The sequence below is a fragment of the Neopsephotus bourkii genome, unplaced genomic scaffold (genome assembly GCF_033783945.1).
Source record: "Neopsephotus bourkii isolate Nb327-2 ecotype Australia unplaced genomic scaffold, CSIRO-AGI_Nbou_v1 NB_730, whole genome shotgun sequence".
Classification (NCBI taxonomy): Eukaryota; Metazoa; Chordata; class Aves; order Psittaciformes; family Psittacidae; genus Neopsephotus; species Neopsephotus bourkii.
This window is the reverse complement of record NW_026901228.1, coordinates 23,863-51,096: the sequence shown is the minus strand read 5'-3', so window position 1 is coordinate 51,096 and position 27,234 is coordinate 23,863. Positions and strand designations below refer to the sequence as shown.

The 27,234-nt window shown below is 37.9% G+C and overlaps 1 protein-coding gene across 3 annotated transcripts in view; it reads right to left on the bottom strand.

Annotated features, from left to right (window-relative positions):
* Positions 1 to 27,234, bottom strand: part of MGAT5 (alpha-1,6-mannosylglycoprotein 6-beta-N-acetylglucosaminyltransferase) — a 130,664-nt gene that overhangs the window by 81,723 nt on the left and 21,707 nt on the right. The window lies entirely within an intron of this gene.

The window sequence follows — 27,234 nt, the reverse complement described above, 5'->3', positions numbered from 1 at the left end:
GTTTTACTTCTCTGAATTTATGTAACTATAGCCTTGGGACACTTCTGGACTGACTAAAAAGTAGAGTACTGTTATTTCATTAAAACCTGAATGTTGTACTGTTCTTTGCAATATCTGGTCTGATAAAAATATCTGGTCTGATAGGAAAAAATCATAGTTTAAAACAATGTCAGAAATAGAAATTGGAAATTTTCATAGAATTCTTCAGTGGCTTAATTTCAAGTAAGAATTGACAGCATCCTCTACAGCAATAGGATTTGCAGTAATAACAGTCAATATTTCTTCCCCAGTTATCTGTTATTTGTGAAGTGGAAAACACTGAATGAAAAAATAAACCTATCATCACCGTGTTTGAACAGACAAATATAAATAATTTTTTTTTACTAGTTGTTTAGGAAGAAAACTGACAGAACAGAATAAACATTACAAACAGCAATAGAAAAATCAAGTATTTCACAATTTTCTTTTTAAATTTCTAGAACAGAAACAAAGAAGATTACAAAACCAGTGTATATTTAACATATGAAAATGGTCTACTTAAATACAACTGTTGACTTTGCCATTCTGTTTATCAACAGAAAAAAAAAAAAAAAGCCTTCAATCCCCTCAAAAACTGTAGCAAGGTAGACAGCAAATATTAAAGTTTTGCCATTAAAAAGGATTAAAATTCATTGACAGGTGGAAGAATGGCCCCCGTTATTTCAAGTACTAAAAGCACTAAAAATAAAACCCCAAACCAGGCCCATTTTTACTTAAGCAATTCCAGTGGCTAGCAACTTGATGAATGCCCAACAATATATACTTAACTGATTATCTTTACAGCACTGCTGGTGGCCATGGAGGTTTGTAAAGTGTGCAAGAGAAGAATCTTCGTGCTTTCCACCACCTCTGTGGCTGGACACACACCCATACTGACTTCGGTATATGTTTAATCCTAAATTTGCAGATGGCATGGGCTGCAATACAACTATTGCCAGTTAATGATTACCACATATCTATAATGACTCATTATGTGGTATCTAAGTGGACAATGGTCAGAAGATATCAAGGAGTTATGTGGAATGCATTATGACTGCAATACAGAAATATCTCTGTATTACTGTTTTAACAGGGAATTAATAACCACAATGAGCAACAGTTGAAATAATAAACATAAACTTTTTCTACTGCAGTCAATCATGCACTTTCATCATGCTTACTAAATAGTTATCAACAGTTACATGGATAGTATATGTCAGTTACGACTACCAAGTAAGCCAGTCCTAAATGTAAAGTGGTAGAACATTATCCTTATTCTCCTCCTTCCCTTAAAAAAATGTTTGCAAAGGAGCTGATCCTGGCCTAGTCTTCAAAATACACAATAGGATTCATATCTAAAGAGAATATGGAAACATGTATTTGGACATGCCTCTAAGGAATGACAAGGCTTTTTTGTTCCATTGGAGCTTGGGGTTTTTTTTAACCTCTGGAAAGAGGCTGTCTCACTCTAAGACCACTCTTGAAATAATTCCAGTGCTCCTCTGTAAACTGGGTATGTCATACTTGCAAGGTTGTTCATAAAACCATTAAGAAGATAATTCCTCCTGATTTACTGAGAGTAGCCAATGTACCAAAACTAAATGCCAAGTGTGAAAAACAGGGTGAAAGTGAAAAGATATACAGGGCAAGAAAAACTTTAATAAAGAACAGCTTTGTTATATTCTTCCTTAAATTTAACTCTAACTGCCAAAAATCTCCCCACAGTTAAACCAATACACTGGTGTTTTGTTGTGATTTGTTATGTTTCAAACAGACAAGTTACACCCTTTGTGAAAAACAGCACGATTTAAAACAGAACTACCGCTACCGTTAACAAAAATGATTAGCACATTTTTTTGGAAAAGGCTAACTTTGTACCCATTTAAACAAGTGTAAGAATTCTGAAATACTAAAAGAACTAAGACTACTAAACAGCTTCATTAAAACCACATTTTTCCCCGTTCTGTATTTAATAAAATCCTGTTCAACAGCTGGTGAATTCACTGGTTACGGAGGATAACATTACCAGGTCTGTGTCATCAAACAAAAAACCCCTCATGCTATTTAGAATCATAGCAGGAAAGGACTCCAATGCTAAAGTGATCTGTACTTTAGTGAGCAAACCACAGTTCTCGGCATTTTAAGCCTTTATAATGTTTCCCTTTTTATTTTTTTTTTTTTTTTAACTGCTTAAAATAGAGTACAATCTTCATGTGAACAGATTTTGGTGACACATAATCCATGTATTTGTCTTCACAATTAAAAAGGAGAATTAATCATCTTCAAGATATTAAACGTTTCTTTGTACATAGGACAGATGAAAAGCCGGATGCTCTCTGTCTAATCTGTACCTAGATAAGAAGTAGTACTTATTCAGGGTAACCTTGGAACAGCACTATCCTCAGGACAGTCAGGATTCAACTGTTCATCAGTTTAATGCAGTGCTGTTCATCACTACCTCCACAGTTATTACAACCTTAACTTTCTGTAACCAAAGCAGAAACTGTTCCACCCATAAAAGTAACTGGAGATTAAGTAGTATTTAATTATTTACTTGTTATGAACTCAAACATTAGTAAACTTACAGTGCATGAGCAGTAAACGATGTATATGCAGTTTTGTACCAAGCAGCTCAGCAAAAACAGTATTGCCACTGCTATGAACAGGCCTTAAGCCCTATGCTGTGTTCCTATTGCAAATGTGCAAGGCCCAAATTCTGGCCTCTTATGCTTGTGAAATTATTAGGAAAACCTGTTGTGTGAATTAGAACTAGAGTTGGATACCAGGTGCCTCTTGTTATGGCATACAGCTTAGATATAACAACAGAGGCCTTGAAAATACAGGCATAGGTTGAAACCAGAGGCTCCAGAACCATAAGCAACTCAGTGAGGGTCAATTATTAGTCACTGCTGAAGTGCAACCTTGAGATTTGGAAAAAACTCTGCTTTTCTTTCAATAGCAGCAAATGCTGAAAAGGAGGAATAAAACTGCTAAGCAAGAAGAAAAGGCACCTGTGACAGCCTGGAACATCAAGGACCATAGCTATCTGCGCCAAATACATGGCACCAGCTCTGTGGTACTGTGTGCTCGCAATTAATTGATAGTGAGATTGTTACAGACTAATTACTTTGAATATGCAGTGGTAATGATTAGGAAAGAGTAGGAACTAGCCATTAGCAATGTATACTGCTAATGAGTACCAATCTAGTGAGGTTTTGTTATAAAATTTAAAGCTGGCTTAAACAACTGTTGTAGCAGCCTTCAGTCACAGGAATCTCTCATTCTCTTCTTACACATATAGCCATACACAAATGACACAAATTCAGTTGCAGCACTGTACCACCATGCTTGATGCTGCATAATTACTGTACCACAATCAGTCCAAAGAGGTGCTCTTAAAAACCCCCAAGCCAGGATCCTAATGCAAATACTGATCTAGATTCTTCTCTGCAGAGAGCACACTGTACTTCCGTTTGCAACTGTTTGAAGAACAACTTGCTACAGACCAACCAAGGGCATCTAGACATAAATTTCCTCTGTTCTTATGAAGGGTGTGTTAACCTAAAAGCTAACGATAACTCAAGTCCCAATCACCAACACACCAGGTCTACAGCCAGAAAACACAGTGGTAAAAACACCTGCCATATCCTAGCACTTGTCTGCTAAGGGATGCCAGGAGTCATGCTTCATGCAGAAGCTGATGTAATGCATCTTAAAAGGGATAAGCATTCCTCTAAAACCTCCTTACTAGGAGCAATGAGTCCAAACTGGGACTGCTAGGTTTTAACAGTTTAAACAAGACATGCTTCAACAGATACAAAAGCTGGAATTCCAGGCTGATGTTCACTGTCCCCTCCTGCAGCTGCACTGCCTAAACAGATGTGCACTATATCCCAGCTGAATGCAAGTTAATGCATTTCCTGGTACTGCTGTTCTTCATTCCTGCAGGAGTATCTCAGCAGATGTCCCACCCCAGCTGGCCAATCTGTGTTCTGAAATACTGCAATCCATGTTGAACCCACCCTTCCCCTTTTTTTTTATTGCAAGATCTTAGCTTTCTTTAGCCCTTATAGAGGCTGAATATACCTTTTCTTCTTCCAAAATACAGCATTAACAATGGGATAAGATGCAGCTTACCATTTAAATACAGTCAAGAGAAATCAAAGAACAGTCTTATGTTGTGTTGGTACAATATAAGAAAGGATAAACTAGATCAAAGAAGAAAAAACATGCCCAATTCCTCCAAGTATACTCGCATTTCAAAATGATGTGTGCTCACACAGGCAGTCTCCATTCCCAGCACCTCAGGAAGAGGTAGCTGAAAAATCACAGAACTATCCAAGACTCATGTTTATGCATGCTTTTGCTAACTGCATGCTTTATAATTTAAGTTCCTTAGCATATAAAATAAATGCATAAAACCACTTCCTTAGTTTCATGGAAAATCTTAAGTCTTGCTTTTTCCTCTGCTGCTAAATTTTATTTTCAGCAATGCTTCTGCCAACCCATTCTTTTCTCCCAGCTGACAGATGTCACTACGTCTTCTCTCTCATCACTCATCTACAGTTAAAATGGCACCACATACTGTGCCTGAAGTGGCAGCTCGGGATGCAATCCCATGAAGTGAGAAAAGCAGAACAACACTGGGTCACAACAGTAGAAGCAGGACAGATGGACTGAGGGAGAACAAGAATATAAATACTCTGGGTTTGGGGTTTTTTTTAGGCTGAAGGGAAGATGACATGTTTGCTTCTGTGTGTGTACATGTAGTAGAAACTGGCAGGAGGGGGTGGGATGAAAGTTGAAGGAGAAAAAAGCAGCCTTGATAAGATGCCATGAAACAAAGTAAATTTTCAGCTTGAGCAAGCACCTTGCCTACACTTTCAAAAATAAGCTCTCCACCTAGACACAGTTTGGGTGGCAACCCCACCTTAATTTCCCCATGTGGGTCTGTGGTTTCAGGGAGTACTCCAACGCATTTCCAGTTTTCTACCCAGCACGTAACTTTCTATAGTTTAGTCCTACAGAAATTAAACCATCACATGTTCTTCCTATCATGCTGTTTGCTTACTCTGGTATTTCAGGGAAGAAAGAGTGAAAAAGGGAGGAAGGTTTACACAGACAACAAAGGAAAAAAGATTACAGGAAAAATCCTTATGGATTGAAATCCTTATGGTTAAGATACTGTTAATTAAAAACACTCCAGGCAATACACGTAATACCATAATCACAAACTAATCTGATCTTCTCTTAATGAAGTGCTTGGTCATTAAAACAATCCCCCCAAAACAACCAAAACAAGACAAAATCCAACAAATTTTAGGAATAGGACATCCCTGAACCTCAGAAAATCAGAAATGTTCCTGACCTGGAACAAAGAAAATAAATTTACATTTTTACAGTCATTTATTGGTGCCCTGGGTTCAGCAGTAGCAGTCATTTTTCTCCTTCATAACAGCTGGTGCAGCGCTGTGTTTTTGACTTTCAGCCTGAGAACAGCAATGATAACACCGATGTTTTTAGTTGTTGCTCAGTAATGTTTACTCTGGCCAAGGACTTTCTGAGTCTCATGCTCTGCAAGGGAGGAGGGGAAGCCAGGAGGAAGCAGAGACAGGACACCTGACCCAAACTAGCCAATGGGGTATTCCACACCACAGCATGTCATGCTCAGTATATAAACTGGAGGGAGTTATGCGGCAGGCCCAGAACACTGCTTGGGTTGGGCTGGGTATCAGTCAAAGAGTGGTGGGCAATTGTATTGTGCATCACTTGCATTTACTGCTTTTTTCTCCTTTTCCCCTTTTATTTTTATATACTCTCCCCTTGTTATTCCCCTTATCATTATTATTATTACAGGTGATAGCACTAGTGGTTTTGCATTATACCTTAGTTACTGGACTGTTCTTCTCTCAACCCATGGGATTTACACTCTTTCAATTCTCCTCCACACCTATCCAGGAGCAGGGGGGGGAAGGAAGAGGGGTACAGCAAGCGGCTGTGTGGTTTTGAGTTACTGGCTGGGTTTAAGTACGCCAATAGCCAAGGTATAGGGTATATTAATGACATTTGTCTTGTTACTGCATTTAAACAAGATGCCCAAAGTAGCATTTTCCCACTAAAAAATAACATTTTGGATGTCAGTATGCTGATCAAGAGATTAGGAAATAGGTTTAGGGTCATTTTGTGTTTTGTTTTGTTGGTTTTTTTGTTTTCTTGGTTTGTTTTGGTTTGGGTTTTTATGAAATTTCATTTTAGTTTGCAAGAAAGTCTCTTACAGAGGCTGAGAGGAATAGTCATCATCTACAACATCCCTAAAACCAGTGAAAAAAGTATGCATGAGTCATGTTCTCGTGTCTTCAAGAGTCTCATATAACTGAACAAACCAACCTTAAGTTACTTCATTAATTTTAATGTGTTTCAAAAACAGGTCTCATGGCCAATAAGTTTTATCATATTTCCACTGTGGATACAAGTACATACCTTCTTCGCTTCCCTTCTTCCCAATACCCTCAGTCAAAGGCTATATGACATCCTCTTATATCATTCTTGCGTTTACATTTGGCATTTGTGCTCTGAAAGGCATAAATATGGCACCAACTGAGAAGCATGGTCTCATACTTTTCAGATCACCTGGAAGTTCTCCAAAGTTATGAATAAAATGTCCTTGGTTCTTACAGAGCAGTCCCATGTGTGTAATTTGGTTTCTGGTAATTCTCTCCCATCTCTTTAGGACACAGCATAACTGGTATCAGGAGCTACAAGCATCGTTATGAACTTCTTCAGAAAACTTTATTTTTAATGAATAATAAAATTAACTTCAGCTTATAATCAAAGCAACCAAATTACTCAGCACTCCAAGAAAAAGTTTATTATTTAGAAATTGGACCCATTAGCTCATCTGCATCAAGCAGAAACTCCAGGATCCACTGCTATTAGCCACAAATCAGCCTGTTACATCACATCTTGCAGTCTCTCCATAAGTAAAAAACAAGGAACTCTCAAGAGCAGCTCTGTCCAACTCACAAAGGGAAGTCAAAAAGTTCTTTGTATTCAGCAAGAAAGCCCTCATCAATGTGGATGCCCAGCTATCATCCCTTGTCAATTTGGTGGTCAAGACACTAAACAGTTCTTGCCAATTATGTTGGACCCCAGACATACAACTGAAAATAAAGTACAAGATTTAAGGAAAGATCAAAAACATATTCATGCTTAAAATACCCACAACACCTTACTGAAAAAGTTTTCAAAATTAGAAGACAAAAATATAAATACATCTTTGTAAGAAAATTAACTTTCTTGAATTTCTTATAATTTGCTGGGGACAGTGGATAATAAAAAATAAATTCTCATTACATTGGGTTTAAATAAATTGTTGCTACAGGATTCCAAGTCCAAACTTTCTATAAAGGACAAATGCCAACAGAAAAATATAGAGGAGTCAACATAAAATACAGAAAAAGTAGAAATAAATACATATAAAAATAGTGTAATAATTCATGCTATTATGAAAGCATATATCAGATCATAGGGAAGGAAAAAGCCAAACCAAAAAAACAAAACAAATTGAACATTGAATAAGTCTTCAGGAATATTTATTTCTTGTTGCTTTAGAATGTCTTGAACCTGGGTCAAAGTATAACACTTCTTCCAAAGGATTTGCTCTTGGCAAGCTTTTTGAACACAGTCCACCTTATGTGGCTAGACAAATGGCTGAAAATACAAGCTGCATCTCCACAGCACAAAATTTAATGGAATTCAAATTCCAACACAGTCACCTGTTTGGAACCAATAGTGCTGCTGATTATCCTATTGCTCTGGTTTCTTCATTTCATCTAACTGAAAAGGATGAAATTGCAATTTACTTCATATCTACTGTTAAAGTTAGTAGAGCAGCAAAATATTTAACCTATTTCCTACATCACCTGTATATATCCTGTTGATTGACACTGGTATTTATCAAAAGCTGATAGCACCAAAGATTAGAAGAGCACTTTCATTGCAATGAAAGCTGTTAATGTTTATTATTTCTCTTTGTAAGTAGCAACAATTTGTCACAAAGAACTCAGCTTCACATAGCACAAAAAAAGTCTGTCTATTCCATCCTGACTGATGAGTGATCATAAGGTTACTGTGTCAACAACAGCACTAAAGCTACACAGCTCACTTTGTTGTTAAACTGTAATAATAACTTACCACAAACATAGCGTTCCCACTGTCAAAATGTTTAAAGGGACATGCATACAGTTCTGTACCTAAAATCATAGAATGGGTAAGGGTAGAACGGACCTTAAGATCATCCAAGTTCCAAGCCCCCTACCATACGCAGGGATGCCTCACCCTATACCATGTTGCTCAAGGCTCTGTCTAACCTGGCCTTGAACACTGCCAGGGATGGAGCATTTACCACTTTGGGCAACCTGTTCCAGTGTTCAATGGAGCCCCATCAGAAACCTATAGTAACACAAGTCAGAACTTTAAAGCACTAGTAGGGCTTGAAAGTATTTTATCTTTCCTCTGAAAGCACAGGACCAGCTATCTTAATGGGAGTCACTGAGCAACTCTTGGAGGGGGCATTAGACAAAAGTTTTGACACCTACAGTTCTGATCCAGCTACTCATAAGCAAATAGCAGTAATAAGAGTCTTCATATAAAACCTCTCTGCACATGATTCACAAAATCTTGCTATGAATTTTAAAGCTTTTCCATAAATTATGACACATATTGAACAGCTTGGCCACTACCACTACAGTATTTACAAAGAGAGCCAGTACCAGGACAAACATGACCACATTTGTTATAAGCTGTCACCTATGACATTATAACCACTATGCTGCTGAAAGGCCATCAGCTTTCTAGTTATTTGCTACATCTAATCAACTATAGAAGCTTTCTTTGCAAACATATGAACTGTACTTTATCATAGGGCACAACTTATAAACAATTTTGAGTAGGTGAAAAACAGCCTCTACAATTTTGCATTCCTAAACAGCTGTAGAACAACTTGTACTCACATACTCTGAGGAATAGTTCTGTTTCAGCTGCAGCCATTACAAAGCTAAAGGGAGGAGAGGCGGGAAGGAAAGTAAATCAGTAATAGCATTTTGTAGTTTCTCTCTAGAGCACTGCTAGGCAGGACGGACACATAGAAAACCCACACACAATTCAAGAAAAAATATGAAAAGTCCTAGCAAGCAACAAAGGCTTCTGACTTGATGTGCTGCCTAACATCATACTAAAGGATGGATGCAGAAATATGGAAGCTCCCTTCACTGCTTATATCCCATCACTAACAACAGCATTTCTTTTTTTAGCATCTCTAAAGTTTTCAGGTCCTCTAGACACCTATAATCTACTACAGGAGAAAGCGATTTCATCTGCTGGTTCTGGTCCACAGTGCAAAATGGTTTGGATAATGAACTTTCTTTAATGCCTCAGTGCTTTTTATAAATTAGCTGAACTACTGGGAAGGCCTCCTTTCCAAAGCACATTCTGTTAAGGCTATTGTCAATACCCTCATTCATGGTTTGTTTGCCAAAGTAGCTACATTTTCAGTGCTGAAAGCAAACCTTCATTCCTGCTGTAGTGCAGTTCCAAAGTAAATGCAAATGTTAACATTTTAGCAAAGCTAATTATTTACAATATTGAATGTTTGAGTGGTCATGGATTTCCTCTTCCTTCTCAGAGGTCCTAGTCAGAACTCACACAAAGTTATCCTTAAATAAACCAGGAAATGAAGCCTGAAGTCTGTCTTTAACAGACATAAAATCACACCTTAGTACTTGAAATCTCTATTTACATTAGCAAGTACCACAGCAAAACAGAAGTGTTATCTGCAAAACAAAATTACGCGTTTTCAGGACCTAACATTCATACTACCAGCATTCCAGCTCAGCAGTACTGTGGATTGTCTCTAGCTTGATCCTAAGGACTAAATACCAACAGTTCGAGGACATAACTTGCATTGCTGGAATATTTCCATTAGAGGAAATCACTCTGTGATCTCCAAGAGTACTCCAGCATATTCAGGATATTCAATTCACTTAAAAAGCGTGCCTCATTCAAACCTATGTTTGAAAACATGCTCAACTACTCTGAACTACCAAACTTACTTATAGCATAGATACTCATCACTGAAATTGTCAAGGAAATAAACTCTCATCAATAACCTGCAGTTATTTTGTCAAGTAACTTAACACGATTTGTAATATTAATGGCCACAAAGGTATATAGAAAAAAATTATCCCTCTCTCTTTACACATATTTTGGCTATGGACTGGCACATGACTGCAGATTTACAAAGACAGAACATGTTTGGAAATCAGAGTTCAGCTTATGCTTGAATGAGCTGTAACTACATCAAAAAGGTGGCTTTCAGCCAGCTACTAATTTACAGAAAGCTAGCAGAAATTGCACTATTGGTTTGATTGAAATGCCTGTGGGAACTGGAAGTTATGAGGGTCAAAACTGGATGACTGGAAGAGCCTCACTTCATTGGGAAATTAGACTGGAAAAAAAAAAAACCCCAAACCAAAAAATCCAAACCAAAAAACCCAGCCGTTTTGTATTCAAACATTTCTGGTGTAACAGATTACAAGTAAATAATATTGATAGGAAAACAAACCTCAGGTCTTAACTTGTGAATTCTTCTTCATAATTAAAAATATTATCAGCATTTCATTGACACAGTAATTGACACAGTTGCAAAATAGTAGGTACGAGAAGAAAGTTGTAGAGAAAAATCTGAGGGCCTGCGTGGAAATCTCTATAGGAATGACTAAAGTATTAAGCTGGTTAAGAAACTGTAAGGTGAGGCAGCGAGAAGAATAACAAATGTCTTGAGTCCAGAGATGAGGTAAGAAAATATTTCAATGACAGTTTAAGAGACAGCAAACAAATGTTAAGCAGATTAAAAGGTATCAGGAAGAGCAGCCTGATAGACAAGGGCTAAAACTGAACGGTTGAATATACTAGGTCACGAAACACCAAGGAAAAAGAACATTAAAAAAAATACTAAATCAACATTAGGAGTGCTATGCCAACAGACACAAAGGCGAGTACAAATGCAACTGGTAATGCGTAACTACTAAGTTTCCACATACCAGTAAGACTGTAACTATTGATAAAGGAAACTGTTATCACTATTTCCTGATACACTTAAGCTGTTAGAGCTTTCACCTTGAGCAAGGTATAGGTAGTTTTTCATCTAAGAAGCCACAGTAATTAGAACTTCCCATTTCAAGACCCTCCTTAAGAAAAGTATCCAAGATAATGAGAAACTCCTTCAGAATTACTATTTCTTAACATTCTTGTTAATTTTTATCAATGTATCAACTTCAGAAAAAAATCAAATTCTCATAAGGCCAGATATGTATGCAATTTATCTTCCAAACACCTGCAGTGATTTACACTCTAAGGATCGGTCCTTAGTGTGCATATGTGTAGTGGAATGGATCTGACTTACATTCACAAGTGTAATCCTTTCTACAGCTCTCAGTAGTCAGCAGGGACAAAACACAGCGTTACCTTTGCATAAGACATTATGGGTCTATGTTAAGGTTGCTACACAGCCAGTAAAAGGATGCTGCAGAGAATAATAGGAAATAAAACTACAGACACTGAAAGAACATATTCAAGATTTACATGCAAGATTATGAAAATATTTGGTATAAATTACATATTAAGCATTTACAGCTCAGGAACTCCAAGGTCTAGGGTCACATTAATTACTTGCATCAAAGGGTGAACATTACCTCCTTGAATGTGGTCAGTGACAAATCAGAGTTCATTAAAACTTAACGTTTGTCAAAACTGCAAGTAATACTTTGTTATGTTCCAAACCAGCCACCTTCTTCAAACTGTTTTACCCATGAAGTCACATAGGCAGAGATACTTGGAAGCACTGTATGCCCACATATCTAACTACAGGTGACAGTAGAGACAGACCTAACCGTCCTTTATAGACTTTGTCAAATTCCATTAGTGTCTTCATTTTTGAGAATAAATTCTCCTCAATGGTCTGACAATGCATAATTAATGATGTTTATTGATACTGAGTTTAGGCCACTGGTCAGGTGTTTTTCTATTAAGTATTGCCCAAGAGTGTCAAGAAGGGTGTTGGGTTTGTTTTCTTTTTTTTTTTTTTTAATGTTTTAAATTGTTAAATCTGAAGATAGTAAAAAATAAAAGAAAAAAACTTTTAAGTCTACCTTTGTCCCCAGTTGTAGTTTAGAAAGTACAAAGTACAGGAAAGTCTTCTATAGAACCAGTCAGCTGACTGCTCAGTTCCTGTTACTAGCACAACATTATCTTCCAGCCTATGTACTACTTTCAAAGTTTATGTGCATTCACTTGATAAGGCTTTCAAATTCTACTTCCCTAGCAACAAAATCTGTTTTCTGAAGGTTAGTAAACATACTTCTTCACAAGCAGCAAAGCTTGTGATACCTCCCATATCTCATACTGGGAACCATCTATACTGTTATGCTTTAACAGGTGGCTGCGTAGTGAGTGTCAAGCAAAGAAACACTTGCATAACACCCTTTCTGCATTTTTATATAAGCACAAACCAAGAAGCACATACTGCTAGAGAACAGAATGATTTTGGTGCATATCAGATTTTTCAGATTGCTTGATCAAAGTACGATTTTAATATCTCATCCATCTACATCTAGGTAATGTAAAAAATCCAAAATGTCCATTACTAGCCTCACTCAGTTTGTGGTACAGCAGAAAAATCTGGACTGGCAAGTCTGATTGGGTTCTATTTCCCAGTACTAGAATGAAGACTGTACGTGATAGTTTTAAATGGCAAAAGAACACAATAGTCCTCAACTCCATTCAGGCTCCATTGTTAGGAAAAAAACACAGAAAAGTCACTCTCAGCTTTTGTGGTGGAAGTGCTGGCAAAGTACTCTTCCTTCCTCCATACCACGAATCTTCATGTTACATGGTGCCACCATTGACCAGCATATATCATCTGCATTATCCTATCGTGCCCCCATGCCCTCTCATGATCTCTTCCCTGCTGGTCCACAAGCAGAAAGTCCTCCAGTATTGGACCACCTTTCCACAATATAACCTTTCCCACAGGAGGAAAATGCCACAAAAGGGATGGGGAAGCATGTAAAGTACTAAAAGTAAACATTACAAATAGAAACACTTGTCCCCTATGCTTTGATGTCTCCTCCTACAAATGTCTTCTAAGTACCAGTTGGTATACAGTACCCCTTCAATTATTTTACACTACTAAATGCACTATACCTCCTTTGTTATTTTCCAATTCAAAAAAGGTAAAAACTCACTTTTCAAAAAAAATTTTCTTCTCTGTGTGGTAATGAAAAGATAGATAGGTATTTTCCCCACTTCAGGTGACATTTTAGTCTTTTGAGGAGATAGAAAGAATTATTACTTGAGTTTTTTTTTCACTTTCTCTCAAACCAAAGCACAAAAAGAAATCTAATATAGCACCAAAAAGAATAATGCTAATTCTTTAGCTTTTGAGTATTATAATGCATTAGATGTAAAACTTCATGAAAAAACCTATTTCATTCTCCACTGAAGGCCAGCCACCTCTGAGGCAACTCTCAACAACCAAACAGGAATGCTTTCATTGTGTTAGAATAAACAGTTTAGGGGGAGAAGAGCAAACATGCACCACCCAAGCCAAGCAGTTTGCACATGTATATAGAGATCTAAAGAAAAAACCCCAACAACAACCACCATGAAAAAAAAAAACAAACCCCAAACCCAAACCAAAGAACAACATATAGTATGTTTTGTAAAATACGCTTCACAAAAATACAGAAAACCAACTTTAAGACAGCATGATGGTGAAAAGGTAACCTGGTAGACTGGCATTTTTCCCCATTTTAGTCAACATTTCAATCTTTTTAGAGGACAGGGAGAAAGGAGAAGTTTGAGGGACAAAGTAGGAACCAAGAATAACAAAGATCTAACATTAGCAGTGAGTAAAAGATAAACGCTAGAATGTTTCATGAGTAAAACTGAAGTGCCATTGCAAATACTGAAAGCACATAAACATGAAGAAAATTAAAAATGCAAACCAGCAAGCCTTAGAGAAATGTCAGCAAAGCCTCTAACAAAAACCTTTCCCACATTATAGCCAGCTCCAAGAAACCGTTTTCAAAGAAGAGTAAATCGTTTTTCCTTTTCAAATAGGGAAAAATGCCAGGACATCACACAATTTTAATTTGAGAACCATGAGAAGATTTCATTTGGAAACTGTTCATTGCATAACTACAAAAAATAAGTCATCCACTGAATTCAATTTATTTAAAATAAAAATATATGACTAACATTTCCTATTCTTCCTCCTCATCTTCCTCACTACTTTTTGGGTTTGGCTTTTTTTTTTCTTTTTGGTGTGTGTTCGAGGTATTTTTTGTTTGCTTGTTTGTTTTTTATTTCAACATGGCAAGAAATTTTCAGAAGATCAGGTTTGGAAAGACTATTAAATTAAATGCCTGTTGTTGAATTTTTCAAGAAAAGCATTTAAATGGGACTGGCTAAACCAAACCAAATCCAAAGCAAAAGTGAATTGAGGCAAGGAAGAAAAGCAGCCACCGCTAGGTTTCAACATATCACGTAATCTTATGTACTACCTACAACAGGATTAAAAGAAACGGAAGGAATAATAAAATTTGTAAGAAGATAAGGCTGATTACATATTCCAGTGACATAGATAATCCATTCATCTCCACCTAACCTAAGCTTCCAGTTAAAAGCAGAAGGAGAAGAAAAGTAGCTCATTTGAGAGTATTGCTAAAGGCTAAATAGTCAAGAAGTTCTGAGTCGATACATAAGATGAAAGGACACAGCACAAAACTCAGGTAACATATCTATATTGAAAAAAAAAAAAAAAAAAGTGATTCCTGTGAATCACACCCCCCCTCCCCCCCAACCCCTGATCGCATTTTTCACAAGTGATGTTGCAATTCTTATACATATTTTTCTATGTTGAAAGTTAAATTTGGGCACCTAAAAGTATCAAATTGTACAATAAAATGCTGTCTGTAGAACAAGGCGGGGGTGGGGGAAGAAAGAAAGAAAAAGGTATTACCAAAGTTGCTATCTGTTAGCCCAGTAGTGGTTAGATTTCACTGGAGTACACAAGTAAATGTGTCACTACACACAAGATTTTGAGCATTAGACCTACCCCTCCAGATTTGTATTTGCATTACAGTAAACTCTACACATAGATTAGGAGACTTTGGCTTGTTATCGGACAGTACCAACGACAAAGATACATCTTGTGTCCAGGAACAAAACCATGCAAAAACAGGTGGTAAGAAGGAGCAGATGGACTGGAAACACAAAGAAACACAGGAAGTAGTGCTAATGAGAGCTGGAGTCTCATTTGCTTTTTTATCTGTAGACATCACAGCAGAGTAGAGTTTTTAGAAGAGATATGAGGAGAACAGTGAAGAAGTTTTGCCAGCATTAAAGGGAAAATTCCTACCTGCTAGGGACCAGCACAAGAGGAAGCAAAAAGACACTTTTTCCAGAGTCTCCACAGGACTGGAAAGTCTAACATGAGCTGTACATGGCCAAGGTGAGGTAGGAAGCATCCCTCACTGCTGAACAGGATGGGCAGAGTGTGGAAGTGAAGACAAAGAGATTATGTTTCAGTGGGGAGAACAAGAGTGGAGGGAAGGATGGGCAAGGGAAACACAGTCAAATTAGTATGTACAGGAAAACAGAGAATGTTAAGAGAGCTGTCAGCAAAGCAAGGCCACACTTGAGAAAGCCAGAGAAAAATCATGTTACAGTGAGGTTAGAAAGGGGGGTGGGATGTTTGCCTGTTAAGATATTTATGCTATATGACAGGACGAAAATGGCCATACACCATAGAAAGTAGGACAAAACTCTGAAAACGCAGGTTTCTTGGTTGGCTGCTTTTGGCTTCTTTTTTTTTTTTTTATGTCTTAACCTCCACATTTTGGAAGGAAAGGCTGATATTGAGGCTAGGAAGTGTGGACAGAGGTGAAAACAGTTCCAAGAGCATGAAGTTTGATTTACCACCTTAATGGAGGCTTATTGTGCAATATAGGGCTTACATGGAAGAATATGTCATTGGAAAAAAAAAAAAAATCCACCAAAACCCATCATTTACAGTTTATTATTAAATAAAAGGTTATGTTACTATCCACATTTAATCACTATGACTATTAAGGAACAAGAACAAATTCTGAATCTCTGCCAACACTAACATTTTCCTTTACTAGAGAAGTGTGCCTTAAATGGAAGTAGCACACAAAGAAAAATAAGGAGGTTTTAGTCAGTCTTGTCAGATGATTGCCAATAAAAGAACGCTCAGAATTTGTTAACAGATTCTAAATTATTTTTCTTCTAAGTTTTAAAGAATAGATGTCTTGGAGGTGTAACTACAGAAGTGTTCATAAAAAAAAAAAAAAGTTTTCTTTTTTATTATTAAAAACTTTCAAAGCACAGGAGGTCCCTTTTCTTAATTTTAATGTACGAAATAGGTTAAAAAACCCCACAGAAGTCCTTGTTATACAAAGCACTGTCCTTGAAAATTTTTGTTGTTTCTACCCTTAAGCCCACAACATTAGAATTTCTCATAATTAACTGAGAACTGTAAGGCAAGCCCTAAAAAAAACCCAACCCAAAGCCTTTAATTATGGCAACTGTGAACAGCACAGCAAAAATAAAGAATTAAAAAAAAATCCCAATGCAAAGAGGTGTCCAAGAGATCTGTGAGCGTGCCTAAATATACAACTCCCACTGCACTTAATGAGACAATCCTGACTATAGGTGTCTGAACACCTTCTACAAATCAGACACTAAGGATTTGTCTGAGCATACTTTGCACCTGCAGTCCTCATCAATGTCAACTTGGTACTGTGGGCTTTCGGCACTTCTAAAAAAGCCTACACATTTAAGTCACTTCTTATTATCTCCATCTGTGCACATTTATTCTTGTATAGAAGTATCTCATCCCTGTTTACAGTTTAAACCACAAGCCTGGACCTTGGGCTCACACATGGAGACAGGAATACTAACAGCAATTTATAAAAGTAGGAGTGAGGTCTGAATTTTTCAACACCAGCTTTTTATTTCCCCTCCTCCCCCCTCTTCCCCCCCCTTATGTGCTAAAGGGGAAAAAAATTTTGTAGGATTTGGAGTATTATACTTGCTACATTTGGAAAGTCAGCTTAAATCACAGCTGTAAATCAAGAATTCATAAGGATAGGCAAACTTTTCTCGAGAGTTGAGAACTGTTACTGAAAGTTATCTTTTCAACTACTTCTCATGCTTTGCTTAAACCCTGAAAAAATGAGGTGACCCCAATTTTAAGGTTTACATATTCCCAATTATCCTCAAAACAAGAAATCATATTTTACTGCTCTGTTTTTCATGTTGTACCAGATTTCTAACTGAATTTAGGGTATTTCTACAGTCATATTTTATATGACTCTATGTTGAAAAAACATAATGAATACATTTATTATATATAGTACATATATGAATACAAAGGAATGCAAAAATAGTTCTAATACAGACTAAAATCCCAAACAAATTAAGAAGAATCTGAGAAGAAATATACATGTGATGAAAGTCGCAGGAAGTCATTTTCCATCACTTACCTTTTGAGATGGCAGTCAAAAGCTGTTGAATTTTAGTATTTGGGAAAAGTTGATCAGTTCAAGGACTATCTATTCCCAAAAATGGGTATATATTTAGTAAACTCTTCTTGGCATCATCTTGAAAACATTCATATTAACAGATGGAATAAAAATGTGGCTCATAGGTAGGACAGACTGACCTTTTAGGACAGGACTCATTTAACCTGTGGCAGATGGGACAGCATACTTTAGGAACACTGCGAATTTCCATCACCAGTTAGTTCGAAAAAAGGTTGTCTGGGTCAGTCACTCAAACTGGAAGACCTAACAGTGTTACAACTTCCTCAAGTTCTGCAGACTCTTAATATATTCAATAAAATACAGATATTGCAGCCGCGACTTCTTCACCAAAATGCTAGGAATCTGCCCCTGCAGGAGAACTTGTTGTTATTTCTACAGTAAACGTTACTGAGAGACATGGCCTTCTTGAAAACAGGACAAGACTGATAAAGATCCTGCACAGGCTGCATCAGGCAGAGACTGGTGGTGTGTTTTCCTGAAACTCATTAGCATTGCACAGCTTATGCCACAGGCACAATGACAGCCCCAGTGGATCTGACACACGTTGCAGTTAAGGTAAGAAGAAAAAGATTAGAAGATAAACTTTAAAAAAAGTTTTACCCTTTGCAAGCTAAAGCAGATTTAATTAAGAGTAGAAGCAGGTGAATGGGTTTTCACCAAATGGGTTCTCAAGCAATGGAACAAGCTGCTCAGGGAAGTAGCTGATACACCACCCCAGAAGGACTTAAGAAGACCTGTGATGCTTAGAGATGTGGTTTCATGGTGGACTTGGCAATGGTTAATGGTTGGACTCGATGATCTTAAAGGTCTTTACCAACCTAAGCGATTCCGTGATTTTCCTGATGAGCTCTCTCACAGGTTGTGCCGATGACACAGGTCTAGTTCTGAGGTTTGCTCACTCATGCTACAGTGAGCCTCAAGATTAGCTTTCTTTAAGGATGCCAGGGAATTAGAAGTGAAGAAATGGTTTCTTGAAGAACTTGCATCTCAGGTGAAGGAGGCTATTTTAATTTTGAAGAAGTTGCAGGAACTCCTAATTACTTCAAGAGAACACAGTGCTACCCACCCTGTTCAGATATGAATTCCAGTCTGCGTGCTCAGAGCACTAGCTAGCAGTATGTTCTCGTAAGTAATCACAAAATAATATTACCCTTACTGCCATCAGTCTTGGTAAATATGGCAGTCACAGACTTGAAGGTTAGCATGAGGAGTCGGAGCCCATGGGTGCTTTTTGTTGCACTCCAACCAATAGATGCTGTGACCACAGTAGGCCAGTCTTACTCTTCTGTTTCATGAAATTAGCAGACTGGCTTCCCATAACTTAGAAATACAACAGCTATCCTTAACGGCTTTGGTACATTCTATCAAATGATATAAAAATCAAACTAGAAAGCTACCCAGAAATGTAAAACATTACTTTGAAGTTACACAGATTTATTGCTGGATTACTTACAAAGAATTATGTATATGCACAGTTGATTTCTGTAGCATGAAAAATTAACCTGTTCTTTTTCTAATAATTCACTTGATCTTGAATAGGAAATTGTCAATGCTGGGAGCTCAGGGACAGGAAGAAAGAAAAAGAAGTACAGCCAGTACCAAGTAACAGATTCAGCCAAAATAGTTAGAAGCTGGTCTAAAGAAAAGGTGTACATCATTAAAAAATAAAAATAAAAAACTGTTGGTATGTATTTGGAATACACAAAAACCACTTAAGAGGACTAATGTTCTTTATGGTAGCTTTTATCTTCAAATTAGTTTAAGGTATTTTAATGCTGATCACACTAATTTGAAGAATTATAGTTACTGCCATAAGCCTACATCTAGTCATCTCAGAAGCATTGCCTTTTTAAACACAGCTGTAAAAACCAAAGAACAGCATCATTATATATGTAACTGAACTTCACAGTAATACCAGCAGTAGTCAGTGTCAAGTAAGCAAGAATATGCACATTAAGGACACAGTTCAAGGTAGCAACCTGGCATATTTTAAAGACTTCTAAATGCTTACCAAAACTTAAAAGAATAAATGAATAAGTTTCATGTTTCACATATCTGTTCCAAGCATCTTTAGTTTACACGTTGCTGGCTTTTATTAACAACCCATACAGATAAAGAATTTTGGAGCCAATACCACAATTCTTGCAACCATTTACCAAAAAAAGGCCATTAAAATCTTGCAAAACCTTTTTATTAGTATTCTTTGCAAGCAATAAGCATCCCTTCATCAACAGAATTTCTACTAAGCATCAAACACAAGTAAATGTATTTTGGCCACAAACCTTGGCTGCATTTAGCCAAATAAATGACACAAGTCTTATGAAATTGCTTTGAAGGAACTGTATCTCCAGCATGAAAGAAAAGATAGTTATAGACATTATTCCACTCAACAGCTTTCCATAATTACACTATTTTGGCAATGAAATTTTATGCAGGTTACTACAAAGCCCATACAGTCCCAGAATACACTACACAGTATCATTAAGCAAGTGTGTGAAAAGCATCTACTTTCATCCTAAGCAATTACAGACAAGTTTGGTCAATACTCATATTTAAGTTTAGGTGCACTGTATGCAGTTGTTGCCTTATTTCAGATCCCTTTCTAAACAGCAATCTTCCCACTGACTTGTTCCAATAGTACCTTCACCCGCAGAGAAGGATTCTGGTTTTCCTGTGTTGTGCCTTGTGAATAAGCCTTCAAAATTCTGCTTTAAAATGTCTGCTTCCCATGTGCTTTTCAGGAATATGCTGAAAATGAGTAGAACTTGACTAGCAGCTCTTAAAACATATATAAGTCTACTCTAGTGCAACAAATGTGCTTAATTCCATGTATACACATACAATATGATGTAATATAATATAATATAAACCATTCTCACAAACAGCCTCCTTTTCATGCCTCACAATCTGAGTTGTGTGATTACAAATAATATAAAACACCCAAACAGCTTGGGCATTGAGGCAGTATAGCCTGTTTCCATGTGAATACTGTCAGCGTATCTAAACCAGGTAAGTTCAGGGTGGAAAACTGAAGCTGTACCTGATTTATGCAATATTCAGATCAGCTGCATACAGAAGTCTGATAAATTTCTATAGATTGAACTTTTTCAGATTTGGAAAAACTTTTACAAATTAATCAAGTTCTGCAAATATTTGGTATTTTTTTATTTCTATATTTTCTGAGCAACCAGGGATCAGGTTAGAAAAGCTAATGCCCTGACAGAATTAAATCTGGCCAGGGACATCAAGGACAAGAAGAAAAGCTATAGGTATGTCAGTGACAAAAAAAAAAAAGATGAGGGAAAACGTGGGCATTCTCTGGAAGGAAACAGGAGACCTGGTTACCCGGGACATGGGGAAGGCCAAGGTACTCAATGTCTTCACCAGCAAGTTCTCAAACCACACTGCCCAAACTGTAGATGGCAAAGTGAGGGACTGGGAGAACGAAGAACAGCCCACTGTAGGAGACGAGGTTTGAGACCATCTAAGGAATGTGAAGGTGCACAATTCTATGGGACATGATGAGATGCATCCGTGAGTCCTGAGGGAACTGGCAGATGCAGTGACTGAGCCACTAGCCATCATATCTGGTAAGTTATGGCAGTCAAGTGAAGTTCCACTGACTGGAAAAGGGGAAACATAACCCCCATTATTAAAAGGAAAATAAATAAATAAATAAATAAATACTTGGGGAACTACAGCCTGGTCAGTCTTGTGTTGCTGCCTGGCAAGATCATATAGCAGATTCTCCTGGAAACTGTGCTAAGGCACATCGAAAATAAGAATGTGACAGTCAACATGGCTTCACTAAGGGCAAATCATGCCTGACATTTGGTGGCTTTATAGACTTTTATACACCGCGGCTACAACATTGGTGGGTAAGAGAAAAGCAGCTCAGGTTATTTACCTGCACATGTGCAAAGCACCTGACACTGTCCCACACATCATCCTTGTCTCTAAGCTGGAGAGCCATGGAATTGACAGATGGACCACTTGGAGGATAAAGAATTGGCTGGACGGTCACACTCAAAGAGTTGTAGTCAACAGCTCAATGTCCAAGTGGAGACCTATGTCCTCACAGGGCAGCACTGGGACCAACACTGTTCAACACCTTTGTCAGTGTTGTCGGATGGAATGCCGACAACATCAAACTGTGTGGGGTGGTTTACATGCAGGAGGGAAGGGATGCCATTCAGAGGGAACTTGATAGCTGAAGAGGCGGGTTCAACAACACAAAGTGCAAAATTTCTGCACTTAGGTCGGGGCAATCCCAAGCACAAATACAGGCTGTGCAGAGAATTGATTGAGCAGCCTTCAGGAAAAAGACTTGGGGGTGTTGGATGATGAGAAGCTCAATGTGACCCAGCAACGCGCGTTCACAGCCCAGAAACCCAACCATATGCTGGGCTGCATCAAAAGAAATGTCACCAGCAGGTCAAGGGAGGTGATTCTCCGTCTCTGCTTTCCTAATACCCCACCTGGAGCACTGCATCCAGCTCTGGGACCCCAAACATAAGAAGGACATGGAACATCCTTCCCTAAAAAGTGAGTCCAGAGAAGGGCCATGAAGATGATCAAAGGGCTGGAGTACTTCTCCTGTGAAGACAGGCTGAAAGAGCTGGGGTTGTTCAGCCTGGAGAACAGAAAGCTCCAGGGACTTCTCAGAGAAGCTTCAAGTACCGAAAGCAGCCAACAAGAAGGCTGGAGAGGGACTTTTGACAAGTGCATATAAGGATAGGACAAGGGGAAATGGCTTTAAATTGGAAGAGGGTATATTTAGATGAGGTATAATGACTAAATTCTTTACTGTGAGAGTGGTGAGACACAGGAACAGGTTGCCCAGAAAAACTGTGGTTTCCTTTCCCTGGAAGTGTTTAAGTCCAAGCTGGACAGGGCTTTGAGCAACCTGGTCTAGTGGAAGGTATCCCTGTCCATGGCAGGGAGGTTGAGACTAGATGATCTTTAAGATCTCTTCCAACCCAAACCATTCTGTGATTCTATGATAAGGAATTAGATATGGACAGTTAAAGCAGTTCTGAAGGAGTCACAGAAAACCTGAGTGAGAGATACTGCTCCATCTACCCAAGCAGCAGTACAGTAAGTGGTAGCTGAATTAACATCTTCCTTGAAAACACCATAAATAACTCTCAAGAGTTGGTGTGGAAGGCAACAGGGAGGAAGGAAAAAAATAAAAAGGGGATAAAACCCACACTGATCTGCAGAACTGCAAAATTTGTCTTGACTTGTGTGGGAGATCTCTTGGGAGTTAGCTGCTTTGCTTCAGTGTTAACACTGCCCACAGAACTGCAGCCTCTTATGCTTTCAGGAGACAAGAGCATGATTCTAACTCTGTGTGCTAGGATGCAGGGATGTCACATAAGGCATGACACCACCCATGTTAATGTGACATCCTCCTACTCCCCTCACTTTCACTTCAGCCCCAGTTACCAATAAGATGAGTACGTCACCAAGCTGTCATGGGAATTTTCTGTGTAACGTCAATTGAAGAGGTTTCAGTATACAAATGTATTGCAAGGGCTCTTCTGAAGCAGCAAATTTTGGGGTGGGGAGGCACAGTAATTTACATCAAGCTCAGTCCTATATTATAGAATCATATAATGGTTTGGGTTGGAGGGGACCTTTAAGTTCACCTAGTTTCAGCCCCCTTGCCATGGGCAGGGGGACACCTTTCACTAGACCTGAGTATATGTGCCTTTCACTAAAAAGGGAAAAAACTATTAATATTAGCATGCCAAAACAGCAACAAAACCCACACAGTCTGAGCAATATTTTCAATACAACATAGTATTACTCATACACACTACACTTTGAGTGCAAATTCTCATTTCTCCACTGCGTTTCAGCATCGCATCCCATCAAGATGTGTGTAACAAAAAGGAAACAAAACAGCTGCAGGAGGTACAATCCTACATATAGCACTCTAACATTCAAGCTGCAAATAGCCTTTATTTTTCTGCTTCTGTGCACTTTTTATAAAGTTCAATAAAAATTCACAAAGGTGACCTCATACATAGCACTGGTAAGCATTTTGTACTCAATCTGTGCAAACAGCTGACAAAATGCTTACCTTCCAAATTAGCACACAAAGCAGATGGCAACCCCACACTAAGTGTGGAACTGGAAGAACAAGGTTCTCTCTCTCTGCCATACATTACAAGCAGATGAAAGCAACTGCTGACAAGAAGAAAACATCTGGAAGACAGTATTTCTATATGAACACAGCTGTTGAGTAAGGAAATGGAACAGCGAACTTGCATTTGTTAGTTTACCTATAGTCTGGTTGCTTTTCAAACAGCTACAAGGCAACAGGTGAAAAATCCAGAAGGAAAAGCTCAAAACATTTTTGGGGCAATGTGTACACAATGTTTTTCCATATCGCTTTTAGAGCGTGTACAAAATTAACAACTTCAATGGAAGATTTTCCTTTTGTTCAAGCATTAGAGGAAAATAGCATGTTTTAGACCCATGCAGAAAATCATTATGTAGAAGAAAGCCACAGCACAGTTTGAAATAAGCAAACAATTCTTTGGTTTTTCTGCACACTTTACAGTTGTCATTCTAAAGCAAAATAGGAAGAATTTAAAGGCCTGTCAGTTTTCAGATGAAAATCCTACTCCTAAACAGGATTAGCTGGTAACCCAAAAATGTAAGCCAGTAATCTCCAGAAGTCATAAACTCATGTACCCCACAAAGTCCTACACCAATCACTAACTAAAAGAAATTAGGTCAGAATCCAAATCAGATCACAAATCTACAGTAGCATCAATCTTCTTACTTCAGAGCTGCCACATATCAAGTCTTTCATACAGTTCCCACATAAATTATTAAAAACAGAAGAAATCTGTCTTTAAACAGAGACTAACCAAAAGTGACATTCCAGTTTGAAATTAAAGTTTTTAAAAAAGACATGTTTCTCTTCAGCCACTTATGGCTTCTCTAAATGTACTCCCCTGTAAAGCAAACAAAAGCTATCTATAAGACTGCTTTAGAGGTTCCTTAAAATGATTTGGGAACAGGTGGCAATACTTCAATCCCTTTCTTGACCAGATTCCATGCCTAATTTCCAGTGGACTGATATACCCTGACCACATCAATCCCAATAAAACCAGAGAAACTGTTCCCATTTAAATTCTGCACATCTATAGTCTTGTCTCACAGATGAGCTGCATGCTAGACCTTCAGAGATGTATTACGTAACTCTGCCACTGGCCTATTTATCCCTGTACATTCCCACACTTTATTTACTATATATAAAACATATAGCATATATTAAAAAAATTAAAAGCATATAATACCTCCAAAATCTTTGAAATCGATTTATGTAAACCATACAAACATCATTGATACCTCTAGGGCTGCAGCTGACACTACTGTAGTTATCAAAGGATTTGGATCCTGGATCTATTAAAATAAACCAGTCTAAAGTTTTAGCCTCAGAGTTCTCCTGCTCAACTGGAATTTACCAAAACATATACCCTGTACAAAATCTTCTAGAGTCACCATCAGACACTATCTGCTTTTCATTACAACTTGTTATTGTAAAGTACTGAGACTTACCATTATACTACCAAGTGATAAAATCTTATAATATCAAGTGATACTGACTGATCAAGTGGTGAAATGACTGATGCAAATAACTTTCTGTATTATACTCTAGCTTCCTTTTTATAATGTCATCAGTATTCAAAGAGGCAGACTCCAAAATCCTATCTCCATATACCTATTTTACTATATGTAAGGTATTTGAGATTATTACAGCAATTGGCATCCGGAAATCATCAGCTGCACTATTAAAGAGGCGGGTACTTCAAATCATGCTGAGCTTATGCTACAGATCTTGACTGACTGCCACTTGGGCAAAGAACACAGAGATTTAATGAAAGCATCTTACTGGGACTGTGTTCCCAGAAGTGGCACCACTGACTTGTTCACAATTGCCACCACTACATCTATTGCTTTTAAAATTGGTACAGAGCGCGACTGACATTGTAGGAGAGGCAAGTAGTATCTATGGGCAGGAAAAAAGTTTCAGCCACAGCTTTAGATATAGGCTGTCTTTTTTCACATTGAGAAGCTTTCCAAGTCTAGTGACATCTTCAATTATAAAATTCACACTTTATCTACAAACTTGTCACCAAAACCAACCAACTGGGTAACTAATGACAGCAAGACACTTCAACACTCATTTTGACTAATTTTATGGTGACATTTACGAGTTGTAATGAGCTATACGAATCAGTAACATAAACCTACTTACCATACAATGAACTAGAGGGCAAAACAAGTGGTTTGACTGCTAATTAAACATTTTTTTTTGCCATGCACAAAATAATTCTTACTAAATAGCATCATTTTTTACTTGTTATATAATAAGTCTCTGTCTATCCCTGGCTAACATTAACAATCTCAAGTATACAGACTGGCAATTCCTTTGGGAAGGAGCATTTATTGAGCACAGTTTGAGAAAATACAGAAAATGACACGAGAAGAGCCAAACAAAATCTTCATTCCTCATACAGAAACAAAAGAGAACACCACCCCCACAAAGAACCACAACACCAAAATAAAACCCAAACAAAAAAAACCACCCAACCCTACTCAATGATTTCAACCAGTGAGTACCACCTCATCTTTGCTAGCAGACACAAACTCTCCTCTCTCATGTGCTCTGAGCCCATCAGAAACTAAAGCATTGTAAGCATAACCTGGAACATGAAGAAATGCTCCTATATGGGTCAACATCAGCTGTGCAAATCACACTGAACCACTAAGGCTTTTGTTTGACTTTGTTATGGGTTTTTTTTCTCTCCCTTGGATCAATTTACTTGCAACGGACCATCTCTGCTAAGGTCAGTTGCAGTCCTCAGTCATTCTGTATCAACAGAAATCCAAATATCTTCTCATGAACCCATACTCACAGGCATATAACATCATACTGCTTAACTGTGAGCATGCTGACAGACCAATTTTCCATATCCTTGTTACACACAATGCACAGAAATCAGAGTTCTCTTCATAACACAACCTAGTATTGCTGCATAAAAACCTATCAAACACTGCAGTGAAGACACCATAATTAGCTTCATGCTCCCTCATGACAGGATATTATAGATACAAGAGGATAAAGCAAACGGCAAAACCAGCCAATACAAACAAGTTTGAATGCAAGACACCACAAAGAGCTGTGTGACCCAACTTACACAGGCTGTCATGGAAAACAGATGTGTGAAGCTGTTTTCCTAGAAAAATGGACTGAGAAAAAGGTTTGCCAGGACAGATAAATGTTCTTATTGTCAGAGCACCCTTGCTTGTCTTTTCACTTGTCTTAAAACCTAGAGAAGTTCCAGAGAAAGAGTTAAACTTACCTCTTTTCCTCTTCTCTCCCTACCTTCCTTGGGGCTACAAATTAATCATAAAAGCTTAGGAGACTATATAAGCCGTCAACAAGAGACAGACAGTAGTACAATTAAATAAACCTAGTAATGTAAAGCCCAAATTGCAGGCAGGC